The sequence below is a fragment of the Phacochoerus africanus genome, chromosome 6, assembly GCF_016906955.1.
Source record: "Phacochoerus africanus isolate WHEZ1 chromosome 6, ROS_Pafr_v1, whole genome shotgun sequence".
Classification (NCBI taxonomy): domain Eukaryota; kingdom Metazoa; phylum Chordata; class Mammalia; order Artiodactyla; family Suidae; genus Phacochoerus; species Phacochoerus africanus.
This window is the reverse complement of record NC_062549.1, coordinates 30,126,230-30,152,833: the sequence shown is the minus strand read 5'-3', so window position 1 is coordinate 30,152,833 and position 26,604 is coordinate 30,126,230. Positions and strand designations below refer to the sequence as shown.

The 26,604-nt window shown below is 38.9% G+C and overlaps 1 long non-coding RNA gene across 1 annotated transcript; it reads right to left on the bottom strand.

The window, feature by feature from the left end:
- Positions 1-10,117: 10,117 nt before the first annotated feature.
- On the bottom strand, positions 10,118-24,367 carry LOC125128775 (uncharacterized). The gene is made up of 3 exons (XR_007135312.1): positions 23,803-24,367; positions 16,399-16,485; positions 10,118-11,262 (listed from the first exon to the last, which is right to left on the bottom strand). It is a non-coding gene; the product is annotated as an uncharacterized LOC125128775 (long non-coding RNA).
- Between the last annotated feature and the right edge of the window lie 2,237 nt (positions 24,368-26,604).

The following is a 26,604-nucleotide window of genomic DNA, read 5'->3' as shown; positions in this document are numbered from 1 at the left end:
ATACTGTCTACTGAGAGGAGACTTCACTTGTCATCATATACGAGCTGTGGACGACTTGGATCCTTCTGAAGTTGTTGGTACAAGGAAATTCTTTTTGAATTTCCAAATTTCTTTCTCCAACCAGGGGAGTTGTCCTTCTATAAAGGGACTTGAGAAAATGGCAGTTTGTGGAAGAGTGGGCTTTTATGGTCAATGTGTGAGGTGGCTTGCAGGCAGTCTGAACCCAGAGCTTCTCCCCTGTCTCTGGGGACCTCTAAGCAGCAAAGTAGCCTGAAGTCTTGATTACTGCCCAAAGTTCAAGAAGGGGAAAGAAAACACAAGAGTGGGGAGGCTGTAAATGGCAGGAAGCTTCTAAGGACAGTGTTTTCCCACCCTCTCTTCACTCTTATTTTGAGTCTTTCTTCTATCAAAGTTCTCCTGGGTCCAGACAAATGGGCAGAAATTTTCTGAGCCAATAGCTGCTTGACAGTTATTTTCTCACATGCAAGGAAATAGCCAGAAAACCACCTATCATTTACCGATTTAGATACAAACTGGGAAAAAAAAAAAAAAGAGGAGCACAATGCATGTAATCAGCTCTGAAGTATACATGTCAACAAAATGAAGATTATGTAAATTTTTTTTTGTTTGTCTTTTTTCCTTTTCTAGGGCCACTTCCCTAGGCATGTGGAGGTTCCCAGGCTAGAGGTCGAATGGGAGCTGTAGCTGCCAGCCTACGCCCCAGCCACAGCAATGCCAGATCCAAGCCACTTCTGTGACCTACACCACAGCTCACAGCAACGCCGGATCCTTAACCCACTGAGCAAGGCCAGGGATCGAACCTGCAACCTCATAGTTCCTAGTCAGAACCACTGTGCCACGATGGGAACTCCTATTATGTAAAAATTTTTAAATGTCATTAATCAATAACTTGGCCAAGACAGTGGGTCATCTGCTGTTCTATGGATTTAGGCTGGGCTGATCTAGCAGCTCTCTAGTAAATAAAACAAAAACAACTAAACTCTTTAAAGATTTAAGTCACCATCCTTATCCTGGAATCTATCTGGATTGCTTCAATTATAGATTTTCTGCTCTAGTTTAGAATAATGTCCTGTAATCCAGACCTGGTCGTTCATACAAATGAATAACCAGGGAACATTTACAAGTCCCTTGAATGACACATTCTGCCTGGGAAACAGTTTCCTGCCTTTGGCTGCCTCTCTGAAGCCTGGATCTTGGACAGGATGTGCTGTCCTGGCTGAATGGGCACAGGATGAAGAAGACCCTCAGTTGCACCTGCACATCCAGATGATATCCAGAGTTTGTATTTACTTTCATAAACCAAGGAAAATATTACTCCATTGTATTGAGCCATGGTCCCATTGTGGGAGGTCACCGAAATGAAATGTATTGGCCTACAACAAGCTTTGGTAAGCTTCTGGGAAGAACGTGTCTTTTCTGTCCTGGTTGAGTATGTTTCCAACACACTTCCTTGCTTCAAATGAGGCCATCCATCCATCATTCCTCATGGTTTTAATAACCAAGCCTTCCTTACATTTATCCTGGTACACCAAGCTCTGTCTGAGTTCCTGGGGTAGTTTAAACATTTTATAGTAGATATAAAAGAGAGAAATTATGGCTGATTTTTATGCTATCAACCGCCCTTTGTGAGAGGGCCATGAAGGTCAAGAAGTGACGTAGGTGAGAAATGAGAGCGTTTCTCAGGATTGATTATGCTCCTCTTTAAACTAATAGTGAAAGACTTCAGGGTCAATTCAAAAGCAGAAAAACATACTTCAGCCAGTAGGAATGTTGCTATAATTAGACAATGCAAGTAACTGTGATTGTTTAATTACCATAAATTTTCTTCACCATCTTAGCATGGAGAATTGGTTTCCCTAACTTCATATTTTCACATGACATCTCCTATGCTGTGTCAAAATAAACATTTTCTCATAAGATTGCCACGTATTTCTTATGACACTCATGAATTACAAGCAATTTGAGAGTAAGTGCTAGTTGTCATAGGACGACCTACAACAACATTCAGCAAATGGTGAGCTTTAACTGAAATTTTTTGCTATCTCATTGGTAATTTGGGGGGATATCAAGCCACTCATCCTTCTCTGGCACACATTTAAATCTTTTCCATCTTAAATGCCAGTCATGCCACTTGATTTTCCAAGAATAAAATTTCATTCCTTCAGGCTTGGAAGTTTGTCAGTCTTTAGACATGTCTAATTAAAAATGCAAATACACGTGGGCAGAGTGAACCCCAGGTCTCCTGGGAAGTGTGAGTCTGCTCTCACCAGGTATTGCTTCTTTTCAGGCCCTTGCTTCCTATTACCTTCTTTATTATCTTAAGGAGGATGCAGAAGATAGTGTGGATAGTTTATTTTCCCTTGCATGGAGCTTAAAATAGTTGCCATTTGTCTCAGTATATTAATCAAAGAATTTGTTCTAATTTTTTCCTGAAATTTTTGACTTGAACCTTTGACACATCTATGGGTTAAAAACCAAATACTACTTGGCCTTTTTAAAGTCCAGAGTAATTTCACTTAGGCCCAGGATTTCTCATTTGCATAGTTAACTTAAATATTGAGTAATGGAGCCTTTCTCTGAAAGCCTTTACTGTTTGAACTATCATGGTGTTCCTTTTTGGTATTTAGGGGGAAAAAAAAATTAATTTTCATAAAAGCCAGGAAGACAAAAGATGAGTCAAAGCAGTTATGGTCTCTATCCTCCTATTATGCAGATATTCACTGTTGCAAAGAAAATAGAAAATTTCACAATTTTCAAAAATTTATACTCCAACTGCCTTAATCCACAAGGGAAATGTTAGGATTGCAATAGTGGAGGAGACCTGTTTCTAATTCACAGCCCTCATGTCTGTGGATCTGAAGCCTTTTAAAGTTAAGGGAAATTCATTCCTGGCTCCACACTACATTATGAAGCCTGAATGTTCTCCACTCCTCTCTGGTTCTTTCAAGAATAATTAGTAGTCTCATCAATTTCCCTGCCCTTGCTCATTTGAGTGAAATGTTTGCATTCTCTTCTGGGCAGAATTTTGGGGCAGTTTCTAATTCTATAGATTTCACAGCAGTGATGCTCCCACGAGAGTCATAAGTGAACGCATGGTAACACAGGCAGCATTGGACAACTGGTAGTGTTTGAATTGGCCTTTCATTTCAGTGATTAACAGGTGTGGTGCAGGAAGCCATAGTTTCAGCTCCACTTAATTCAACAGCCTGCTTCTGCATTGCCACTAGGTCTGAGAAACAATAACATCAGACTTCCAGAAGAGTAGCCAGCCTTCTATATATTTAGATTATTTCCGAAATGACTTAGCTAGAAAAATCTAACACATAGCAGGTACAATTTCCTAACTCCTTCCTTTACAATTTTATAAGTAGAATAACTTATTTTAAGCCACGTGTCTTAAATAGACAAAAAAAAAAAAACCCTTTTATTATATCAGAACTGTATAGTAAATTTTGATGGTTATTCAACAAAACTAATCCTGAGTCATGAGCCTGAAGCTAAGACATTTTCCTGAATTTCTTCCTTTATCTCCAAGTGCCTGCATGTGGGCAATAGTTCCAGGTGGTTCCAATTGCAAATGATGCTCAGAAAGGAGAGTGGAAGGATGTAGTAATAATAATTCCTATCATTGTTTTCAAACAGTCTAAAAGATGGTTTGAAGGGTTGACAAACGAAGAGTTTTTGATGGGGCAAGGCAGCCCCTTTGTAAGATTTCCCCAAGTTGCCCTGATGTTCCTTCACTCATCTGGATCTGAAGTGTCTACTATATGCTGAGTGTTACAGTTGGCTTTGGGTGAAATACCAAGGAAAAAAACACATTGTTTCTGCCTTTTTGAGAATGAAAGACAGGCCAGTGACACATGAAACAAAGATGAACAGAAATAGCTAAAAGGGTCAGGAAATTCAACATAAAGGGACTGGCACCCTGGAGCTGGGATTGCCAGAAAAGGGTTTTTTACTTCAAGGAAGGGGAAGGAAAAGCATTGAAGACAGTGGCCCCAGAAACAAGGAGAATGAAGGGCGTGCACCAAAGGGTAAGGCTGAGTCAGCCGCACATGCTGAGAAGGAGGACATCATTCAAGTGGCTCTGGAACCAGTTATTTTTAGGTCAGGAGTAGTGGCATTTGTAGTGAGAGAGAAAGTCTAGTTTCCTAACCAGAGAACTGATGCCGAGAAAACTTTTGTGTATTTTGTCGCTGCAATCTGGATTAGACTGGATGTTCCGCATCAGTTAAAGCTCCCTTATGAGTGAATGATTTGAGGCAAACTATAAAACGTTAATAATAATATGAATAATAACGGAAGAGCTCCAAATCAGCTAACTTCACTTGGTTATTCTGAGATTGATATTAAGCAAAATGGTAGGTTGAAATTAATGAATTCGCTGGCACTCCAAGTTACTTCAAATGTTGAGTCACTGTAGCCATTCTTGTTCCCAAATGATTCACCTTGAGTAATTATAAGGCAAAATCATTACCTGAGATGTGATCAAATCCAGACATCTAAGACAGGAAACCTACAGAGCAGGTTATTGACCTATTCCATTTCTTATCATGACACTTAAAACCCTGGAAAAATAAGGGCTTCTTACTCACAAGTTTATGGAATTCACTAGAACCAAGGATGACCTTGTAATCCCCACCGTCAGTCTTCAGAGAGATCTCACCCACAATAAACTATTTGAAAGCAGACCTGTCATTTTAAGATCTTGACTTAAAGTCATAATTTATGATCAGTACAATATTCATGATACGCATTGTGGTGTGAATTAGGCTTTGACATTCATTGGAGGATATTTTAAAGGCAAAACTTGGCTCTCATTTTAATCATTGGTTTCTTCATTATCTAAAACAGAAGAAAGCATTTATCAAGGCATCAATCAAGCCTTCAGAGATCTCAGAATGTAAAATTACTTAAGGGGACTCAGGGGAGACATCCCAAACTGTCTACCTAAAAAGACTTCAACGCTATTTTTATTTTTTACTGTGAAGACTAAAGTTATCTGATTAGAGCAGCTTTGCCTTACACATACTCAAGAACAGATTCATGACCTGCTTTCAAGCTGAGTTTAAATCTTAGAGAGATTCCAAAGTATAAATAAAACATTGTAATCAATACCACTCTTTTACAAGGCCCTGGGAAATAAATTAGAAATTCCATTCGTCTAAAATGAAACATAAATTAACACAATTTTCAAAACATAGTTTATGTGATGTATTTTGGCTGCATCTTCAGTGTTGTTTTCAAAACATAGAAATTAAACTATAGAGAACACTGCATACTTTGGAACCAGTAGGAACACATGCTACAAGTTTTTACATATTGTTTTCATGTTAACTTATTCATTCTACAAATATTTTTTAGCACTTATTATGCATCAAAGGTCATGAGAGATGCTAAGACATAAAAAGAAATGGGAAGAAAAACTATTTTTCCCATTATCCCTCCTGTTATCTAAAGATATTCTTTCCAAGTTTTTAGACTGTTCAGCCCATGATTCTTTTTCCCTCACTACAGACTCTAAAGACTATTTCAGCCAGAATCTAAATTAAGTTTCGCCTAAATGTTAGGAGGGTTAATCTAGGTTGATTATTAGTGGAAAGTTGGAAATAATCAATATGCCTCCTTATTCTTTTAAGACTGGTATTGCAAGGAAGCTGCTTTAGTCATTTTTTCCGTCTTCTTCTTCTTCTTCTTTTTTTTTTTTTTGTCTTTTTGTCTTTTTGCTATTTCTTTGGGGCGCACCCGCGGCATATGGAGGTTCCCAGGCTAGGGGTCGAATCGGAGCTGTAGCCACCGGCCTACGCCAGAGCCACAGCAACGTGGGATCCGAGCCGCGTCTGCAACCTACACCACAGCTCAGGGCAACGCCAGATGGTTAACCCACTGAGCAAGGGCAGGGACTGAACCCGCAACCTCATGGTTCCTAGTCGGATTCGTTAACCACTGCGCCACGACGGGAACTCCTCCATCTTCTTTGAAGGACAAGGGGTCCTAAAATATTTCTAACTCATAAAAAAAGATTGCACCAGATTTTAGGATGTCATAAAGAAAGTACAGAGGTAACTAAAGAAAATGAAAGGGCTAAAGGGAAGCCAGTAGCTATCTTGATTGTAGGAGTCAGAAGGAAGAAGACAAAGAGAGAAAATAAATATACACATGCAGCCACCTTGGGTGAAGAAGCGAAGGCATTCATCTTAAGAGTTAATATTCTGTAGAGAAATGATGTGTGTGTGTGTGAATTAATCATGTTAGAATCTTTGATAATCACATTTAGTGTGGACAGAAAAGCCAATCCAAATTAAATGGACAAAAGGAAGAGGCCAGTGTTACTATAATTCCTCCATGTGATTAGCAAGGCATGGATTTCTTGTTTCCTGATACATGTGGATATGTTGTAAGTATTATGGACAAAATGTGGAAGATGAAAATGAAATATTTACAGTGATCCTGGCTTTGGCTGCCTCTGAGAATTGCAGAGGTGTGATCCCCTTACTACCAATGAAGACAAGTGAGATAGAAGCACAATCTTGGGGGGATAAAGAAAGTATTATGTTTGTCTCTATGATGATAGGTTTGCAGGCAATGAAATATGTGGGCAAAAACATCTGAAAGCTTATAAGTGTAGGTCTGGACAGGAGGAGTAGGAAGGTTGGCTTAGAAAGGTAGATCTGGGAATGCTCTGCAAACGTTGCCTCTGTAGCTGGAAGAGCGTAGGAGTCATCCAGGGAGAGGGGGTTTGGGCGCTGCGTAATCCAGGAGCCAGGCCAGGTTGGAGCTGGTCCCAGACACAGGGGGAGGAAGGCTGGGTGAGACTGCAGAGGGCAAGTTTCTGGAGTTGGAAATTCAAGATTCTGTATCTATACTAATCCTGCCTCTCTCTATGCCTAGGGTATTTGCATTTCAGAAGCTTAAAACTAGCAAAAGTAAACAACAACAACAAAACCAAAAACAAAGACAGCCAACTGTCTGCAAGAACAGGGACATGCCCGCAGGGAGGGGAAATCTTACTGTAACTAAACGCAGTGAGTATGGGTGAATGGAATGTCCTACAGATACATTTACTTACTTTCATTTTTCATTGTTTTATGAAACATACGTACTTAATACCTTATATGCCTTGGTTTTGTGCTATGAACTGAGGATGCAAAGGGGCTGAAACCCTCTCCCTGCCTTCAATAGGCTGCCAGCCTAGTGGGGTTAATGGAAGTCCCTGAACAATCACACCAACACATGTGTATTTCATACTGTGATGGATGCAAAACAGGGAAAGATGGAGGATCCTATGAGAACGAAGAACAGGGCTAATCTGCAGGGAGCATTAACCAGCAGTAGGTTTTGGTGGAGAAGGAACAAATACCAGTCAGAGAGGACACTACATGTAGAGGCTTGGAGGGCAGAAGGAGTTTGGAGCATGAGAAATACTGAGACAAGTTTGATGTAGCTGAAGCCCAGTGAACAAGCTGCTCTATTTTTTTTTTTGTTTTAGGTCATTTGCTACAATATCTTACTATGCCACTTATACTCTATGCTTGATTCAAGTTTTGTTGACTTGCTTTCATTGAGATTAGAGATTGATATTACAGATTAGCACTTGAGAAGAGAATGCCCTTTTCCATGCAAAGCACCTCACTAATTTTCTGGGTAGCACAGATGATGGCTTTGAGGAATTGGTAGTCTGGCTGAGAAACTAAGACTGATGAAGAAATATTAGGCAGAGACCAGAAATATACATAAAGGACTAAACTATGAATCCTAAATTGCAGGATTTCATAATTTGCTGAATCAGTGTAGGCTAGAAAATACAGGGAGGGTTTGAGGAAGAGGACTGAGGTGGGCTTTGAAAGATGGGTAGGATTTGACTTGACAGGGAAGGAGAAAGGCATTACTGGTATGAGAAATGACATGAAGATTAGACTGAAAATGGCACATTTGAGGTCTGGCAAGATAACCAGGCTCTCGGGAATAAATGATGTCTCTTTAAAGGTTGTGGGCGCTAACATTATCTAGCTGGAGAATTTGGAGACCTGGGATGAGGAGTTCGGATTTTAAGCTGTGTGCAGGTGATTTGCCTTTACATTTAAAAGGTGAGGCTGAGTGAGGCTGCCAAGGTTCCTGACCTAGAGGAACTGGTGATGGGGACAACTGTCCCTTCCCACACCACGGCTAATGAAGGGCCAGCTGTGCCCAAACTCCATTCACTCCAGTGGAAATATTCCACTGCACCAGCAGCCAACAGCTGGTCTCAGCACTGAATAAACACCAATCTGTACATCTTCCTCTCCTTGCAAGGCTAGTAGCTATAATCCTAACACCCAGCACGATATATATATATATATATATATCTTTTTAGGGCTGAACCCATAGCCTGTAGAGGTTCCCAGGCTAGGGGTCGGATAGGAGTTGTAGCTGCTGGTTTATGCCACAACCACAGCGACACAAGATCTGAGTCACATCTTCGACCTACACCACCGTGCACGGCAATGCCGGATCCTTAACCTACTGAGCAAGGCCAGGGATCGAACCTGTATCCTCGTGGATGCTAGCCAGATTTGTTTCCACTGAGCCATGATGAGACCTCCCACTCAGCCCGATTAAAGCCTTATGCATCAGACTGGGCAGTTGTATAGTTTAAGTATCTTAAATTTAGCTCCTAGCACAGAATGCCGCACATGGTAAATGCCAATAAATGGACAATATGGCCTTTCCCCCTGAAGCCAGCATACCCTAATTTCTCTATTCCACCTTAGATTTTATTTCTACAGTTTAAGTGCTATCACGTTCTTTAGTTTTTGAAACCACTTCTGGCTCTGATACCCACAGCAGTAGACTGTGATGTGCCATCCCCAGCAGCAGCAGCATTACCTGGGAACTTACTAAGTAGCACATTCTTGGGCCTCACCCAAGACTGGCTCAACCAGAAACTGCAAGTGGGGCCCAGTGAGCTGCAGGTTAAAGAGACATCCAGGTGATTCTCAACCATGCTCAAGTGGAAAACGGGATACAACAACAACTCCTTAGACTATCATTACAAGGCCCTTTACAGCCTATTCCCCGCTCACTTCCCCAGCTGTATTCAGCCTTTGCCCTGGCTGACAGCCCAACCCTGACACTGAGGACATTGTATCATAGACGAGTCTCCAAACCACACCCAACTCTTTAAATCATCCTTGCTTTTGTGTTATCACCCCTAAGCCTTATGCATCAGACTGGGCAGTTGTATAGTTTAAGTGTCTGACTGCACCATACTCATTTTGCCAACCCCCTACTTTACCTTTCAAGTCCACCCTCAACACTCCTTAGCTGTGGCCGTAATTACTCCTTCCTTAGTCCCAAAGCCCTCTGTTTATCCTGCACTATATAGCTGCCACAGTGAATCGAATGCTCTGTTTATGTGTCTGCCTAGGCTCAGGACAGGACTTCTGGTGCATTCAACCCTGAATACTTACCCACATGGGAGATTCAGGATGCCGGATTCTAACCCCAGCTCCGTTGACCAGATGGTGCCCTTCTGCACATGCCTTGGCTCTCTGGCTCCCGTTTCCCCACTTCTGCATCTGTAAAATGAAGGGGTGGATTAAATAATCCCCAGGGGTTTAACATTAGGACTCTGCATTTCTAAGAAGCAGCCTGGTGATCCTGATGCATTCTGAAGTTTGAGAACCACTGTTTATGGCCTCCTTACCTGTACAAAGGAAAAAGTCTCCAGCTATGTATTTAGGAAAATTTCATTTTCTTTTTCTCTTACCACTTCAAATAACTCAAAGTCCTAAACTGCTGCAAACCAGAATGCATTAGGCTGGCCCAGTTTTCCTCTCTGCCATCAGCTGAGACTGACTTGAGGCACTTTTTCCTACTTTCAAGTCTGCAGAGGCCCAGCCAAGAGGTTGGCTGGAAGGTTCTTAAAGTGATCAGTAACCTAGTAACCCGGAGAAGCAGCTGAAGCAAGTTCTGGGAAGGAAGTGAGAAATTAAAAAAGAAAAAAAAAAAAGACACATTTGTTTGATCAAACAAATTAAATTGTTTAACAAATCTATAGTCATATATTCAAATAATCAAATTAGTTCCCAGTTAGAGATAAAATGCCATAGCCTCTCCAGCCCCAGTTTCTCAGGAGCCAATTGTTACCGTTTTTAGAGTGGTGAACAACCAGGAATGTGTATATCGGAATATTCTTTTTCTTATCAGCAATGGCTGATTCAGTGGCAAAGACAGGCCACCCACAGTACCTTGAAGTCGCAGTTTGCTACCAGCAATGATTTGGTTAACCTTTGATTAAACATAGGAATTTAAAGCATGAAAAGGTCTGGAACCCGACACAACCCTTTGACACCACGCTGTCTGTCATTAATGATAATCCACCATTAGATGTTCACCTTTGAAAATGGAATTAGACGACTCCAGTCTTCAAGCCCTAACCCTGCAGTACTGTAAACTGAACCCTGCTGTGTTTGGAGACTTCCTGATTTACTGCCTCGCCTTTTAACTGTTTTCAGGCAAATGGGAGTTGGGGGCAGGGTAAAAGAGACCAGGGATCAAGTGAGTACAAACAAGGCATCTCAACTACCATCAAGGGAAACGACTTTCAGCTTCAATAAGTCACCAGGTCAAAAGAGCTTTATTCCCAAGTTGATTTAATCTTCCCTTTTTTCTTTCTTTCTTTTTTTTCCCTTTTTTTTAAACTAGGTGTTAGAATTTCCTTGCTGGGACATCATGCAAGAAATATTCAGTATCCCTTTTCACTTCCTTTTAAAAACAGCAGCAATAATGCTAGAGTTCTCTGGAGTCCCTCCCAAGTCTCAAAGTTTCTTTTCCTTTTTTAAGTGCAATCCGTAAATGTGTCTGAAGGCTCCATATCTCATTTCACATGTACTGCAGTGTTCAGAGCAAGGTTCAATATAAGTCTAAAGGCTTGTTGAATGAATAAATGATCAAATCTGACTCCTAGTCCCAGGACTGTGATTTGCACATAAAAGCAAGCTTTAGACAACAATAAAATCACAGACAGTTGACCCAGTCCTCTTCCTGTTAATAGTTGACTTATTCTTCAGTTCACATTTTTTGGCTCTTGAATCCATGGCTTTTCCTCTCCACTCCTACCCCATAGATTCTGGCTAATTGGAGTTCAGCATCTCTCTCAGCTGCAGCTGTGGAACCAGGGGTTTCAAGGTCAAGGCTCCTTCTCCAGTCTCCATCTCGTGGAACCCCTCAGGAGGACTGCAAGTCACTGTCCCCTTCCCCCTGAAAGGAGAGATTCGGACATCATTTTCCATGTATATCAGTGAGAAGGACTAGAGTAAATTATATTTCCTTTGGATCTCAGATGCAGAGATAGTTTGACATAACTATTTTATTCTCTTCACCAAATGGTAGCACTGCCATATAAAAACCTGCAAACTGTAATAACCTCCATGACATTTCTGTTTCGAGGAAAGGGATGTGACACAACCATGACAGCCATTACATCAGCATTACTTTGGCAATCTGGAGGCTGTTCCAGATTAAACTAGCCAACTTCTGTACTGGGACATTTTATTTTAGTTCACAAACACATGTCGCATTTACCATAAAATAGGCACTAACTTATGTGCTTTATAAGTTTTAATTTATTTACTTTTCAAAACAATGTCAGAAATAGATACTATTATTAGCTCTATTTCAAAAGGAGGGAAGGGAGACAAAGAGTTAAGTAACTCAAGTAACAAATGGCAGAGTTGCCATTCAAATCCAGAGAATTCTAGCTACAAGGTCTGTGTTCAGAACCACTTTTCTTGACTCCATCTGGTATTTCTCAAAAAAACTTGTTGGAGATAAATGATTATTTAATTATGTTATTAAATCTCATTGATGATAACAGAATAGGATAATGGTTTTATTAATAATAATAGGTTGATAATAAGAAGAAAAATATGAGATAATTTCTCCTATTATCTGAAAGTATGGTCTGTGTTCTGGTATATATTATAGCATACACAGTTTAGATATTCATTTAAAAAATGAGATAACTGGGTTTTCTGTTTTTTGGTTTTTGTTTTTTTTTTTTTTACTGTGATATGTAGGTACTATAGATATTCATCTTTGTTTATTTTTTATTTTAATTCCATTATTAGAGAATGGAGCTTACTAATATCCAACTAATATCTTCTTATTCTGGGAGGACTGAAGACTTTGGGATTCATATGATTAGTTCTGGCCAATAGGCCCTAAGCAGATATGACTTGTGCCACTTCTTTTCTTTAAACACAAAGGATGGCTGTGAGGTCTCCATGGCTCTCTGCTCCTGCTCTGGCAACCAAGGATATGGTGGGTTCAGCTCAGAGAGGGAGCCCAGGCTGTGTCTCTGAGTGACTGTGAAATAGAGACCCCCTCTCCTACCTTCACCCTATCCCAGGTGCCCTGTGTTGGCCTAGTAGCATGTGGAACAGACAACCATTTGCCGTGGTAAACCACAGGCACCTGGGGGCATATTTATTAAAATAGCACAAGTGTTCTCAAACTGTGGCCCCTGGACCAAAAGCATCAGCTTCAGCAAGGAACTTATTAGAAATGCAGATTCTCAGGTCCCACCCCAGAACACGGAGTCAGAATCTCTGAGGTTGTGGCCCAGAAATCTATATGTTAAAAATCCCTCCAGGTATTCTAACATAAGCTAAAGTTTGCACAAGACCCTTGCAGCAGCATAATCTAGCCTATCCTAATACTTGGTGATGGATTTTTGTTTAACTTGTTGAGTAATTAGGTATAGTGTGTATGTATAGGAAATGGAAAAAGTAAAACTAGTGGCACATTTGTCATCATGATCTTCTTTTCCATTCCTACTGTCACCACCTGAGTTAGGGGGGTATTGGGTTTAGCTGCCATATAGGATATGGGAAAAGGAGTAATGGAAAGGACTGTGAGCAAAGGTTTGGGCCATATCAAGCATGACGTATGCACAACAAATGCTCGGTAAATGATGATTATTTTCCTCTGCCCTGCAGTTCCTCAGTGCTTCTTGATTGGACCAACTCTCCTGTTCAGTTTTTCTCTCCTCTGGTCCCCTCCTATACTACACTACTAGTTTGCATTAATCTTTCAGAAGTTCAGCTTTGATTACATCATTTTTAAACAGCTTTATTGTGATAGACCTCACCTTGGGAAGCTTGGAATTAAGGGAGGGTTTCCATCATTGCTAGAATGAATAAGAATGGCTCACAGTGGCTAAACTGTTTGCATAGAGGATGTGGTTTGTGCTGAACTCCTGCTTTTCTTTTGGGATTCTGGAATTTTTGTACAAGCTAGGCAGAGTGCCTAAGTGACCAGCCTCCAATAAAAATCACTCTGTAATGAATGACCCTGCTAGACAACTTTCACATGTTTTATCACAACATGTGTGTGAAAGATTTATGCATTCTGCGTGACTCCACTAGGAAAAGACTCTTAGAAGCTTGCACCTGGTTTCCTCTGTACCACACCTCATTCACCTTTTCTCTTTGTTGATTTTGTCACCTTTCACTGCAATAAATTATAGCCCTGAGTAGGACTGTATGCTGGATCCCTTGAATGGCCCTAGTGAATTATGGGACTGAGGGCAGTCTTGAGGATCCCCAACAGAACCTCCAGCTGTTAGCTTCCACCAACTGCTAACTGATTGCTCTATTGTTTTTGACAATGCCCTGGGGCATAAATTGCCTCACAGTTTAATCCAATTAATGTCCAGCATTTTGTAGGGGTAGGGTATTACCAGATTTCAGACACGTTTCACCCCAGCAGGGCTCCTCTTAGCTGTCTCTTTCCCTGTTTCTGTTTATTTTTCAACTGATGGGCCATTTTGCTTGTTGCTACAAGTACTTTGGAGCTATCACTTTTTTTCTCAACTGCTCAGGACCAAGGTCGCTAATGTTTGTAACAGCACTTTCAGGCATGAACTTCCCCATGCTCTGTTCTAAATGAAGTCTGCCCCCTTAGAGACACAGAGAATTTTAGAGCTCTCTAATCTTATGGTCTGACTAGCCAGGACTCCTGGGCAGAACTTTGATTCCACTGCACTGGGGGCAGGGACATAGGCCTGCTTCTTCCATAAATATACCCCTCTGGCATGGATCCTCCAGCCTGTGAGTGAACTGAGGGAGAGGCAGCTGAAGCCTTGTCTTCTTGCCCTCCACATCTGGGATAGGCATCCTGCCCTACGAGTGGGGGTTGGGCGGAGAACACAAGATCCAGAACTCTCACCCTGAAAGAGCTTTGGCAACACAGGATGTGGGAATGAGAGGGGAACAGAGCTGCTCCTGGGGTGAAATTGTAGTCCTAGACTAGGAGAGGGAGCCACACCTACCTGGAGTAGAGCTTCTGTTAACAGTGTTCAGGGGAAAGAGAAGGGGGTAGATTGTAACTAAGATGACACAAGTTCTCACTGCTCTTACTAAGTCTTGATAGAGTTCCTTAAATAATTATTTCTCTATTAAAATTTTCCAGAGATAAGTGGTTTTTTTTTTTTTTTAGTTATCAATTTTCATCAGTTAATCAGTTCCTTTACTGGGCAAAGAGTTCCCTAAGCTCCTCACACTACCATTTTGCAAGTCCTGCTTCTGATCATAGCCTTATTATACTCAAAATGGTCAAAGACTCACTATTTCCTACTAAAATAAAATTATATGCCTTAGCTTGATTTTCAATGTCCTGTATAATTTGGCACCATCTGGTATCGCTATCACTGTGACAGGGCAAGCTTGGTGTTCTTTGAACATATCTCGTGCTGTTCAGTCTGTCAAAATTTTCATTTCCTTTCATATCATAGCACATATCCATATTTTTCATTACTTCAATATAAACATCCCTTTTTGTGTACTTGGCTAATTTTCCAGCTCACAGTTGTCTCTCTCTCTCCCCATAAAATGTGCTAGAATTTAAAGACATTAATTGCATTCTCTTTTTCTAATTTTGTACAAGTATTAATAGATGTTATAATTCACTGCAGTTAGCGCAACACCTGACACATAGTAGGCACTCTGGAAATATTGCTTAGTCCATGAACAAATGGCTGAATGAGACAAGTCACAGCAGTAAGGTCTTTACCGTTTAAAGAGGACTTTTTCACACATGTTTCCCATTTGCTTGTCCCAGCAACAGTGTTGATCAAGATTGTTATTATTACTCCCAGGAGGAAATTGGGGCTTTTAAATTTTAGATTTCTACCTTAGATGACACAGATACGGAGTAGCCCTTGCAGATCTGAGTTCAAAGCCTGTGCTCTGTTAAAAATCAAACTCTTTCTATACTGAAAGGGATCAGGAAAAGTAAGTGCCTTCTCTTCCTGAGGCTTACTCATTTTTCAATTAGAAAAGGATAAGGGCAATTAAAAATAAGGACCAAAAAATAGATAAAGGAACCCCTTTTTGAAATTGTGCTTAGATTATCTAAAATGTACACTTAAGGTTTGGGAAATGAATGTTGGTTATATAAGAAGTAAGAACAAAGTAAGTCTATTCTGCACAAAAATGCTCTGTGCTAACCCAACCACATGGCCATTTTATTACAGTAACTATGTTGTTTTGAAAAAAGGACTCATTCCACTGGAGATGAAAGATAATGGAGTATCTCTCAGTATGTAGAGCATAAAGGGGCACTTTTGTTGTATGCATGAGCAAGGCTAAGGGCGGGTGAGAGTTGCAGGAAGAAAAGGATTTGATTTGGAGAGGAATCAACTTCTGGGTGATGCGGAGTGCTAGCTAGAAATGATATTTCACTCCTTTCTTTCAGTCACTGAATCACCTGCGTACTCATTCACTGAGGGTTACATTAGCCTCAGAAAGGCCCTGTTTAATTTCCACCCAGTAGATTTTGTTCATAACTACACTAGGTATCATGTCTGATTCCTCCACTTAGACAGATAGTTATCAGCAGAGGGACTCCTTTTTTGTAGGGGTTGGCTAAGAGTTAAAAGGTAACTCTTTATTCAGTCTGTTGAAGAGGCAGAACCAAGGTCGTAATACTGTTCACTGGACCCTGAACCTTGAGCATCACTTTGCCTATCTTTAAAATGGGCATATTATTTCTATTTATGTATTGCCCTAAAGATTAAAAACAATACGTGAACATTTCTAGCAAAATGCCTGGCATATGATATGTAATCAAGAAGGTTCTATTTGCCTGCTTTGCCTTTCCATCACTGTTACCCTCTAGACGTGATCCCAGATTGCCTGACTGGTTTTATCAAAGTGGATAAAAACATATACAAAAGAATGTTGATGATGCAATAGTTTAAGAGGGCTTGAATTTCCCCACCATTCACTTATTTTAACCATGCCATTATAGTGGTGATAGGGAGTAGGTGAGTAGGGAAGGAAACTAAGGAAGTGTTATATGCACATGAGATCAAACAAACAATAGATGAGTTACCTTTTGTGCTTTCCAGTCTGAAAACTATTTTCATAATTTCACTTGATTCACCTCAAGCATGGTGATGTAGATGTGCTTATCTTCCTCCTACAAACAAAGAGACTGAAGTTCAGAGAGGCTTGATGATACACCAAACATATTAGAATGGAAAAATTAATACAAGTGACCAAGTTTTCCAGGGAGAGAAAAGAAGTGGTCATCTTATAATACTATGTAGAAAGAAAGATGGCAACAGGTAATTTTAGATTAGGAATGAGGTTTCATAGGTATATTTATGCTTGGGAGTGAGGAACAAAATTTATTTTGGGACTGCACTTAAAGCAATTTAACTTCTCTCTCTGGTATTAGGTTTTTTGAAAAAGAATTTTCATACTCCTTTTCTTGTTATTATAGAATTTCTGATGAATGGACATGACATTTTATAGTGAAAGCCTATACACTTTCACTTACCATATATTCCTCCAAACAGAAAGCTCTTATTGAATAACAACCAGGAATCTGGAACAGTATAAGTCTGTTTTATTGACCATTTCCTTACTTTTAGTTCATTTGTAATGAATGAATTGAAAAGTCCAATGAATGGGTTGAAATGGCATAATCTATCAATGTCTTTTATTCACTTTCTTATAACTTTAAATGCCTCTGAATATTCTGACTTCCTGATGCATTATTATTAAATCTTAAGAACTTGCATTTCTTTCTCTAATATAGGAACAATATTTATGTGGCTTGTTTCCAATTAAAACAAGAGACATATTATTTTGTAAGTATTTATAGTAACCAATTCACTTTTATAAATATGGAAATATATCAGTAAGAAAATACTAAAGAACTAAAATAGATAAGTTTAAGGAAAAAATTCAAAGTGACTTAAGCCAAACTGAGGTTGGGGGAAATAAAATAAAATAATGAGAATATATTTGGACTATGGTTTTATATACTAATAATTGAATTATTTGGGAGTTATTTTATTGACATTGTATATTATTATTATTAATGTCATTTAATTAACATAAGCAAAAACATTTTAGGATTCATGGCTAAAAACAAAGGATATTTAACATGAACTTAAGAGAGAGTTTTACTCCTCCCTAGAAATATAAATTAAATTTTATTCTAGGCTCACTTTACAGAAAATTAAACCTTGATTTATTTTTTAGATGGATTTTTGCTAAGAGATGAAACTCCTTTTTAAAAATTGTTGTCTCTGATAACATTACCCAGAACACTTGCTGAAGATAAACATAGTGGAATCAACAGAGTAATGTGATATTTCCTTGTGGAATACCAAGCTTATTCCTGGTGGGACACAAAATCCATAATCAACTGGCAGGGTTGTGAAGGTCTTTTTACACACTAGATTGATCTGATAATCCATACCATGTTTGGACATATTTTATGTATTACAACTTATATTCGTTTGCTTCTATGGCAACTGATGGCTTTGTAAACTTTTGAAGCACTAGGGAAAGAAACATATTGGCAGAATGCTTAGGTTTTTAGTTTTCCATAAGATAAAAAAAGCAAGATACTCAACAACTAGCTGTGATGATGTGACAAGAGATTATTTAATTATTCTTGACATGCTCCTATGTAGCCAAGAAGTAATCTTAACTTTGTTAAAGGCCTGCATTGATTTAAAAACAAACTCAAATACAAAAATTTATTTTTCTTGTTTTAATGAAATAATAGATTTTTCAGTACAACAGCATGCATGTGAAGCATATGTACTATTTTGGTATGACTGGAAATGAAACCTTTCAATTTTGAGTATCCAAATGGATTTTAGTTTTGAGTCACTGTGTTTTCACAACACAAAATTAATTAGATTTTAAAAATTCTCAAGTTTCTTAAATGATTTCTACATGAGAAAATTTAGATAAATATTTGCACTTTTTTCATTGAAACTTTTTTGTTCTGTTAATTGGCTAATGACCTATTGAAGTAGGTCAGGGGTTAGTACCCTATGGCCTGGGAACCAAATCTAGCCCATTGATGTGTTTGTACATCTTGTGATCTAAAAACGATATTTACATTTTAGTGGCTGAAAGTTTTTTTAAAGAATAATATTTCTTAACACATGAAAATTATCTGAAATTTAAATTTTAGTGTTTGGAAATAAAGTTTTATTGGAACAGCCATATTCATTCATTTATGAATAGTCTATGACTGTTTTTGCACTATTACAGCAGATTGAATAGTTGAGTAGAGATCATGTGGCCCACAAAGTTGAAAATATTCGTTATATGGCCCTTGACAGAAAAAGTTTGCTGGCCCCAGAGATAGTAACCACTAAATCCCTGATGGCTACTAAAATGTACGCATAGACACACAAGCACAATTCATCCTGGGTATGTATGCTGTGAAAATGTTCCCACTTCAAATACTTTGTTTCATGGGAACCATCATTTTACATTTGGAATGTATCTTTTAAAATTTTAAAATTATTAGGAAAACAATCTCCTATCTTTACCGTCAAGATCATGACAATGAAGAAAAAACTAAAAAAAACCCAAAAGACAAAAATCAAAAACCTAAAGACAACCTATCATGCAAATATAAATCTCAGAGGTTAAATAGATTTAAATCCTGAGGTCAAAAACTGATACTGGTGATATGCGAACCATCCATATTCTCCTTCTTTATTCCCCACCATTAGACTGAAACATCACTAGAGTCATTATTAAGACATTTGTTGTCACATGGTTGATACTATTGTTCAGAGTGGTATGTCAGACCAGTACTGAAAAACAATAGAATCTAGTGTTAACTTAATTTTAATAATTTGTATTATCTTGATTAGAAATTTAATTACTTTAATTAATGTCTGATGAGGCCTAATTGACATCGTATCTATAGGATATGATAAGACACATCCAACGATTTACGCATTGATCTGTATTTTCCAAAGAAAGAGTGCTCAAACTGAAAGTAGCTTTCAAATCATGCAGAGTTCTGGGGAGGGGAGAGCTCCTGCATGAAATATGAGGAAGAAGCCAAAGGGTTTAGGCTCCTTGACCTTTGTTCCTTTCAGCTAAGCAGTTTTGTTTTCTGATATAACAGGCCCTTCATAAGGAGTTTTAATATTCTACTTTTGCAAATGCAGTGGTTTTATACTGTGTCAACCAAGGCTAACTAGAACTACATTTTTCAGAAGTATTTTCCTTGTATAACTCGAGATTAGCATTGGCCACAAAAGAAGCTTGCATTAGATTTGATAGCCAACTGGACAGGTATCATTGTGCTCGTAAGTTCTGTGTGGGGCCAGGTCTTATACATAGTCTCTGATCTGCCACCTCCCTTTGTTTGAATGAGACAGCACATGGTCCCCAGCTCCTTCAGGTTCTCCATGTCCTCAGCCAGTGGCAGTGCAACTCTCCTATGGTGCAGGGTGCTAGCTTCTTCTGCAGGTCACCCACATGGCCACGGTTGGAGGTGGCAAGGAGCAGAGGTAAATTCCAGTTTGACCTCATGGCTTTCTGTTGTCCCTTGAGTTTCAGTTTGTGCATGTTCTGTCTGCGTCACATTTAGGATTTTTTTTCCCAGAAAGACTGACTTTGCTGACCTACAGCAACTTCAGCTCCACTACCAGGCATAGATGCAAAAACTTCCCATACATGTCTTCATAGATCACAGTTTTGTGTGTGGTATAATACCAGAAATAAGTCCCTTATTCCAAATCACTTTAAGAGGTATGCCTCTCTAATGGCACTATAAAAGGTATACTAAAAGCATTTAAAATCCATTCATCATCCACACATATAGTTTCATAAGTGAGAAAACTGCAATTCATGGAAACAGAAGTAATAGTCATTGTCATCATAGGAGTTACCGGTAGTAAACTTTGCCCAGGGCTTACTCAGTAAATACTTACTCAGTAAAAACAAGTAAAGTCACCTAATCCTCATTCTAATCCTATAAATTAGTGTTATCATTTCCCCCATTTTAAAGGCAAGGAAAACTGAAGCAGAGAGAATGTAAATTCAAGGCTTGAGCTCATAGTTATTCAAACGGTGGAGGTAGAATTATTTGAATCAAAGCAGTTTGATTCATTCCAACCTCTTAATCATAGCTTATTTTTCATGGTAGGGATTTTGTAGAGACCAACTGAAAAAAGAATCATTTCCAGGTCCCTATTTTTCCAGGCAATTGCTTAAAAATTCACAAACATTTACCGAGTATATACTATAGGATCTTTCCTAGACAAGCAAGACAAACATGGTTCCTGACCTCATGGAGCCAGCATGTATTTTGTCATTCCTGAACTTGTGAAATAAGAATATGCTCCTGTTTGAAGCTATAACCATATCCATCACTCTCATTCTATCTCTTTGTGTAGCTCTATTTAATTGCATTCAAAACATAAATGTTAGAGGTGATTTGAAGAAAATCATAGACATTTGAGCAAATACATGAAGTGCTCAGGCATAAGAAAAATTTTGCAGTTTCTAAAATATTTAAAGTAGAATTTGTATTTTTAAAAGTGTATTCACTCGATATGAAAATTATGATACACATGGTTTGGGAAGAAAATTTTATAGGTCCATTCTCTAATTTAGAAATGAATAGACAGGTCAAATGTATACTGTGGTTGACCATGGTTTCCATGAATAAGCCATAGTCAGAAACCCTTACACCATTTGGAAAACTCTGGTAGTGCTTACTTTGAAGATTCTTGATAACATGCTTAATTGACTATAAATTAGAATCAATATTAACCCTGGCTTTAATGTGGAACTTTTGTCATCCAAGAATTGTCTTTCCAGGATGCTCAGGCTTCTATAACAAGTTCCAGCCTTTAAGTAGCCTCCTAAAAGGGGCCTTTCTATGCTTGTGAAGATGCTTTAAATAGTAAAGAAAATCATTAGGACCTGTCATTAGGTTGCCATGCATAAAAGCTCTTTTTCTCCTGGCTGGTGGTATCAATAAGTGTCATTCTTTTATGCATTAATTGGGAAGCTTATGAGAAAAGTGATAAGAGATGAATAAGACTAGAAAAAGAAAATAAGTTCAGACAAGGTAAGAGAGAAATAAGATTGGATTCCATACAGAGGTAATTGCAATTACAAGTGGCACTAAGGGTGAGTAGCAAACTGTGGGGGAGGGGACTGAACACTTGTGCTTGATTAGCCCTTAAATGCACAAGACATCATTAAGGCTTAACTTGGGCATATTGTTAAATGAAGCAACCTCCTTTCCCCCTACCTTCTCCTTCTATTTGGGTAGCATCCAGTTCTCCCTCTGCTCCCTGATTCACTCTTCCTTGTGCCAGGTATGATGACTTAACTGTAGAATTTTTGAGAAGGACTGATTCTCTGCAATGTTGTCCTTTTTGATCCCTTTTGTCTTTGCAAATATCCTGGCTATGGAGAGCATGTGTTCAGGAGTGGGATGAGTTTAGAGGAAAACGTTCTGCCTCTCTTGTGAGTTCTGAGGTTGCCCAACACTGCCTATGACTAGGAGTAAACCTGCCTAATTCTGAGGTCCATCGTTGGGAGGTTCCATCATGTCAGACTGTCCTGGAACTTGGATGGAAGTATACTCTGTTTCCTTACTAGTAGGCCAAGAGATGTGTGGGAGAACTGAGGAGAAGGAGTGGGAGACCAGCCTTATCTAAATCATTTGTTCCACTGTATCTCACAGGGGGTGGAGGCTGCCCAGTCTATAATACATCCACTCTCTGACTCTCAAACCTCAGGGTCCTAGCAGACTGCAATGCTGAGGAGTGACAGTGGCATTATCATGTTAATAAAATAGGCTACTGTTTCTCTGTCTACCTTCATAGTGCCCATGGCAGGAAAGAAGGCATGTAGAGAAACATGGACAGCTCTCTTCTAGGCTCTAGGAAAATATGCTCATTTTCCTTTGGGTTCAGCTTTTCGTGGCTTTCTACTATTTACAGTGATGAGAATACAAGAACTAAGTTTGGATCTGAGACAAAGGTACTAACAAGTCGGCTGAGGCAACCCTCGAGCAAGAGTGTCAAAAGGAAACTATATGTTTCTCACAATGGCCAGCCTAGTATGTGGCATAGAAGACAAAGAGGGACTCGGGGCTCAGGCCTATTAAGTAACTGAGAGAATTTTTGCCCAGAGTATCAAGTTGTATCCCTCTCAGGACCAGTGTTGGAAAAAGGCATCTGATCAAGGATGAGGCTCTTTTGTAGTCTGGATACATTTCCTTCTTTGTCTGGGAGATGGTTCTGATAAAACTCCTGCCTTTTTTCTCACACATAAATTAGCAGAAGCCCAGGGCCAGTGTCTCTAAGGAAAGAGACTCTGGCTGAAATTGTGTGAATCTAATGAATTCTGTTAAACCTTTTGGGGGTAACACATGACATTCTCAACTCACAAAGTATCATCATATGAATTAACACTATAATGTCTCTCTTTGGGACTCTTTTTTTTTCAGGACCCATTTAAATATTCAAAAGAAGTTCCTCAGTCTTTATCAATGTGTTTATTCAAACTGCTACCCTGAAAAGTTCTGCAAGTGTTGGATTGTGCCAGATTATTTCAGGCATGGTGTTGTTCTGTTTGCTTGGATATGCAGCTCTCTGTGGCCTGGATGCTCTATTGTTTTTGTCTTCTCTTTGCTAGGTGTGCTCTACTGACACAGGTGATGGTTGCATTCTCCTCTTTAGATGTGAGGGTTAGTGTTGAAAACTAGATCCCCTGTTGGACAGCACTATGCATAGATTTGGGTGTCTTACATCATTACAGTCAGGTCAGGGGCACTGTTACTAAGCAAGTTCACACTAACATGTAGGATTTGGGATTTGGGGCCTTGGTTACCTATACCCCACTCCTGTGACTGTTGAAAGCATTAGAAACAATAGGATAAGACAAAATATGGTTCACAAGCACATCTACGAGCATCGTAATATTGGCTGTGCTATCGATAACATCTTCTACGACGTGATATTCTAGAAGTATGTTCTAGAGAGTACAAGTTTTGAGACTTTTGCATAATAGTTCATGAGAAAAGCATTTTGAAACTGGGAAATGCTGCATATTATAACTACCTCATGAAAAGTTACAACTATATTAGCATATTAAAAGCAAGTTCTTTTACAATGAACATACTGTCTTAATTTTTTAATCCAGTATTATTTGGATTTTATTTGAACATTGACTTTTCTTCGTTCTCATCAAATCATTTTTTATATGGAAGATAGTGTTGAATGAAAAGCAAAGTGCAGAAGCATATCATTGGTTGAACTCACATGAAGAAAGGAAATGGACATCTGTTTATACCCAAGGGTGGGAGGGGTCAATGAGGCAATTTAATATAGACTCATGCCCCTTGTTTAATACCAGGGTTAAGAAAGGACAGTTATTGAAATTCTTTACAGCTCTCAAAGACTCACAGACTACTTGAAGTGGAAAAGATATGATTAAATACCTCACTGAATGATGTGTTAAAACTGTGCTCTGAGGATCCTTTCCAGCCCCCTTGATGCATGTGGTAAACATTGCTGAGTTTCTTCAATAACTGCTTCTCCTATTCTGCCAGGTACGTGGAAGATTGCACTTCTCGGTTCTCTCATTTGTTGGCTGGGCAATGGGATGAGTACTGGGCAGTGCAACATGGGCAGAAGCGACAGATTTCACTTCCTAGTAAAGGAGGACAGAATAAAGACACAGTGAAATTTTCCAGGCCTTTTCTTTCCCTGTCCCTGTAATCAAGTACATGAGCTTCCGAAAGTAAATGAGATAGAGAAGTCTCCTTTAATTTGGATCCCTGAGTGACCGTGGGGAGCTTAATCCACCATGGTCATCTTCCCAGAGGCCGTCACACTTATTTGTCCTAGACAGACAGCATGAGCAAGAGACTTTTGTTGACCAAAGTGACTGAGAATTTGAGAAGGTTACCTGTAACTGCAGTGCAACTAAGTCTCCCCTGAATAAGTGAGTGTGTGTGTGTGTGTGTGTTGTGGGGGGCTCTGGACTCTATGTTTCTCGTCTTTAAACCTCCTACAATCCCTGGCCTTGCTCAGTGTGTTAAGGTTCTGGCGTTGCCATGAGCTGTCATGTAGGTTGCAGACACGGCTCAGATCCTGCATTGCTGTGGCTGTGGTGTAGGCCAGCAGCTGCAGCTCTGATTCAACCCCTAGCCTGGGAACTTCCATATGCTGCCGTTGCGGCCCTAAAACAACAAACGAAAAAAAAAACCAAAAAAACCTTCTACCCCTCCCTCCTACAATCAGAGATATATGATATATGATATATGTTGGTTTGTTTTCCAGATTGGGACTTCTAAAATATTTTCTCATATAATTCTATTGTTGAAAATACTGAAAATCATTGTTAAATATCATTCCTATTTTATGCTTAAGAATATTGAAGAGTCACTCAGGTGAACAACTCAGTAAAATTACTTCTGACAGTGGTGGCAGCAGAAATGGAACTCAGATTCTTGCTGTGTTTTATATTAAGATTTTTTTTATTTTGTTCCACAATAAAGTCAAATTAATAATTTTTAAAAAATACAGAAAAATAGAACAAAAAAAGGCTTACCTCCCGAAGACAAGCATTCTTTATTTTCTCATGTGTTTATGATCTTTTAAATTAAAAACAATGCAATAATCATCTTTATTTATTGAGTCCTTCCAGATGCCAGACACCTAGCAGTTAAAGGGAAGGCGTAAGGTTACGCCTCCTCTTATCATCTGTGTGACCTTGTTCAATCCTCTGTACATCCTTGTTCACCTCTAAAACAAGGATTTTATTATGGTGTCATAAAGATTGAATAAATTTTAAAATATATATAAAATACTAATACTTGGAAGAATGTCTGGATTATTAAAAACACTCAGTAAATGTTAGCAATTTTACTTTTTATTTTTTTCCCCAGTTAATTCTCATAGCAAGCCTATGCAATAGGTATTAGTATCCTTCTTTATAAATAATATATAAAAGGATTAAGGAAGTTAGCAATTTCCCATAGTTACCTAGCTAACAAGTCAACCAAGACATTATGGAATCTGTTCTCTTAATTACTATAATATAAAATATACCATTTTGTGCATCATTAATGAATGCACAAATTACTGATATTTCTGTTTCTGATTTTTTTACACTATTATGAACATTATCTTGCATGCAGTTAATGTTACTGTGGATTATATAAAGGTTTTTGTGTGTTTGTATAATTTTTCCTTAGGCTAGATTACCTGTAATGAGGGGAGGGATTTGGGGGAATGAGAGAAAAGGGTAAGGGAGAATAGGAGTTACAAACTTCCAGTTATAAAATAAATGAGTTACGGAGTTCCCATTATGGCTCAGCAGGAACGAATCTGACTAGTACCCATGAGGATTCATGTTTGATTCCTGGCCTTGATCACTGGGTTGGGGATCCAGTGCCGTGAGTTGTGGTGTAGGTCGTAGATGAGGCTGTATCCCACATTGCTGTGGGTAGGCCAGCAGCTGCAGCTCTGGTTGGATCCCTAGCCTGGGAACTTCCATATGCTACGGGTGTGTCTCTAAAAAAAGCAGTAAATAAATAAATGAGTTACATTATCATGGTGATCATTTTGAAAAGCATAGAAACAGTAAATCACTATGCTGTGTACCATGAACTAATATAGTGTTGTAGGTCAATTATATTTCAAAAATAAAAAACTCAGAAAAAGAGATTAGATTTGTGGTTACCAGAGTTGGGACGGGTGAGTAGAGGGAGTTAAATGAAAGCAATCAAAAGATACAAAATTCCACTTATAAAATATAGGACTAGGGATAAAATATACAACATGATAAACATAATTAACACTGCTGTGTGTTATACATGAACGTTGTTAAGACAGTAAATCTCCAGAGCTCTCATCACCAGAAAAAATTTTATTCTCTTTTTCTCTTATTTTGTATCTGTAGGAGATGATGGATATTAAACTTATTGTGGTAATCATTTCAGGGTGCATTCAAGTCAAGTCATTATGCTGTACCTCCTCAACTTACACAGTGCTATGTGTCAATTATCTCAACAAAATTGGAAGAAAAAAAGAGTGAGAAAATAATGTATCCTTTGATTCTTGATTCATACCCTTAAGATGCTGTCTAGAAGTCCAAGCCCACCCACCAGTTGTAAATTAGCATGTGCTATCAGAGAAAAATATTTGCTCTTCAGATTTAAAAGGTGGTGGTTGATCACATAAATCTAAAATAAAAAGATCTCATTTTAATTTGCTGGGTTTTGACGTCCATTCTT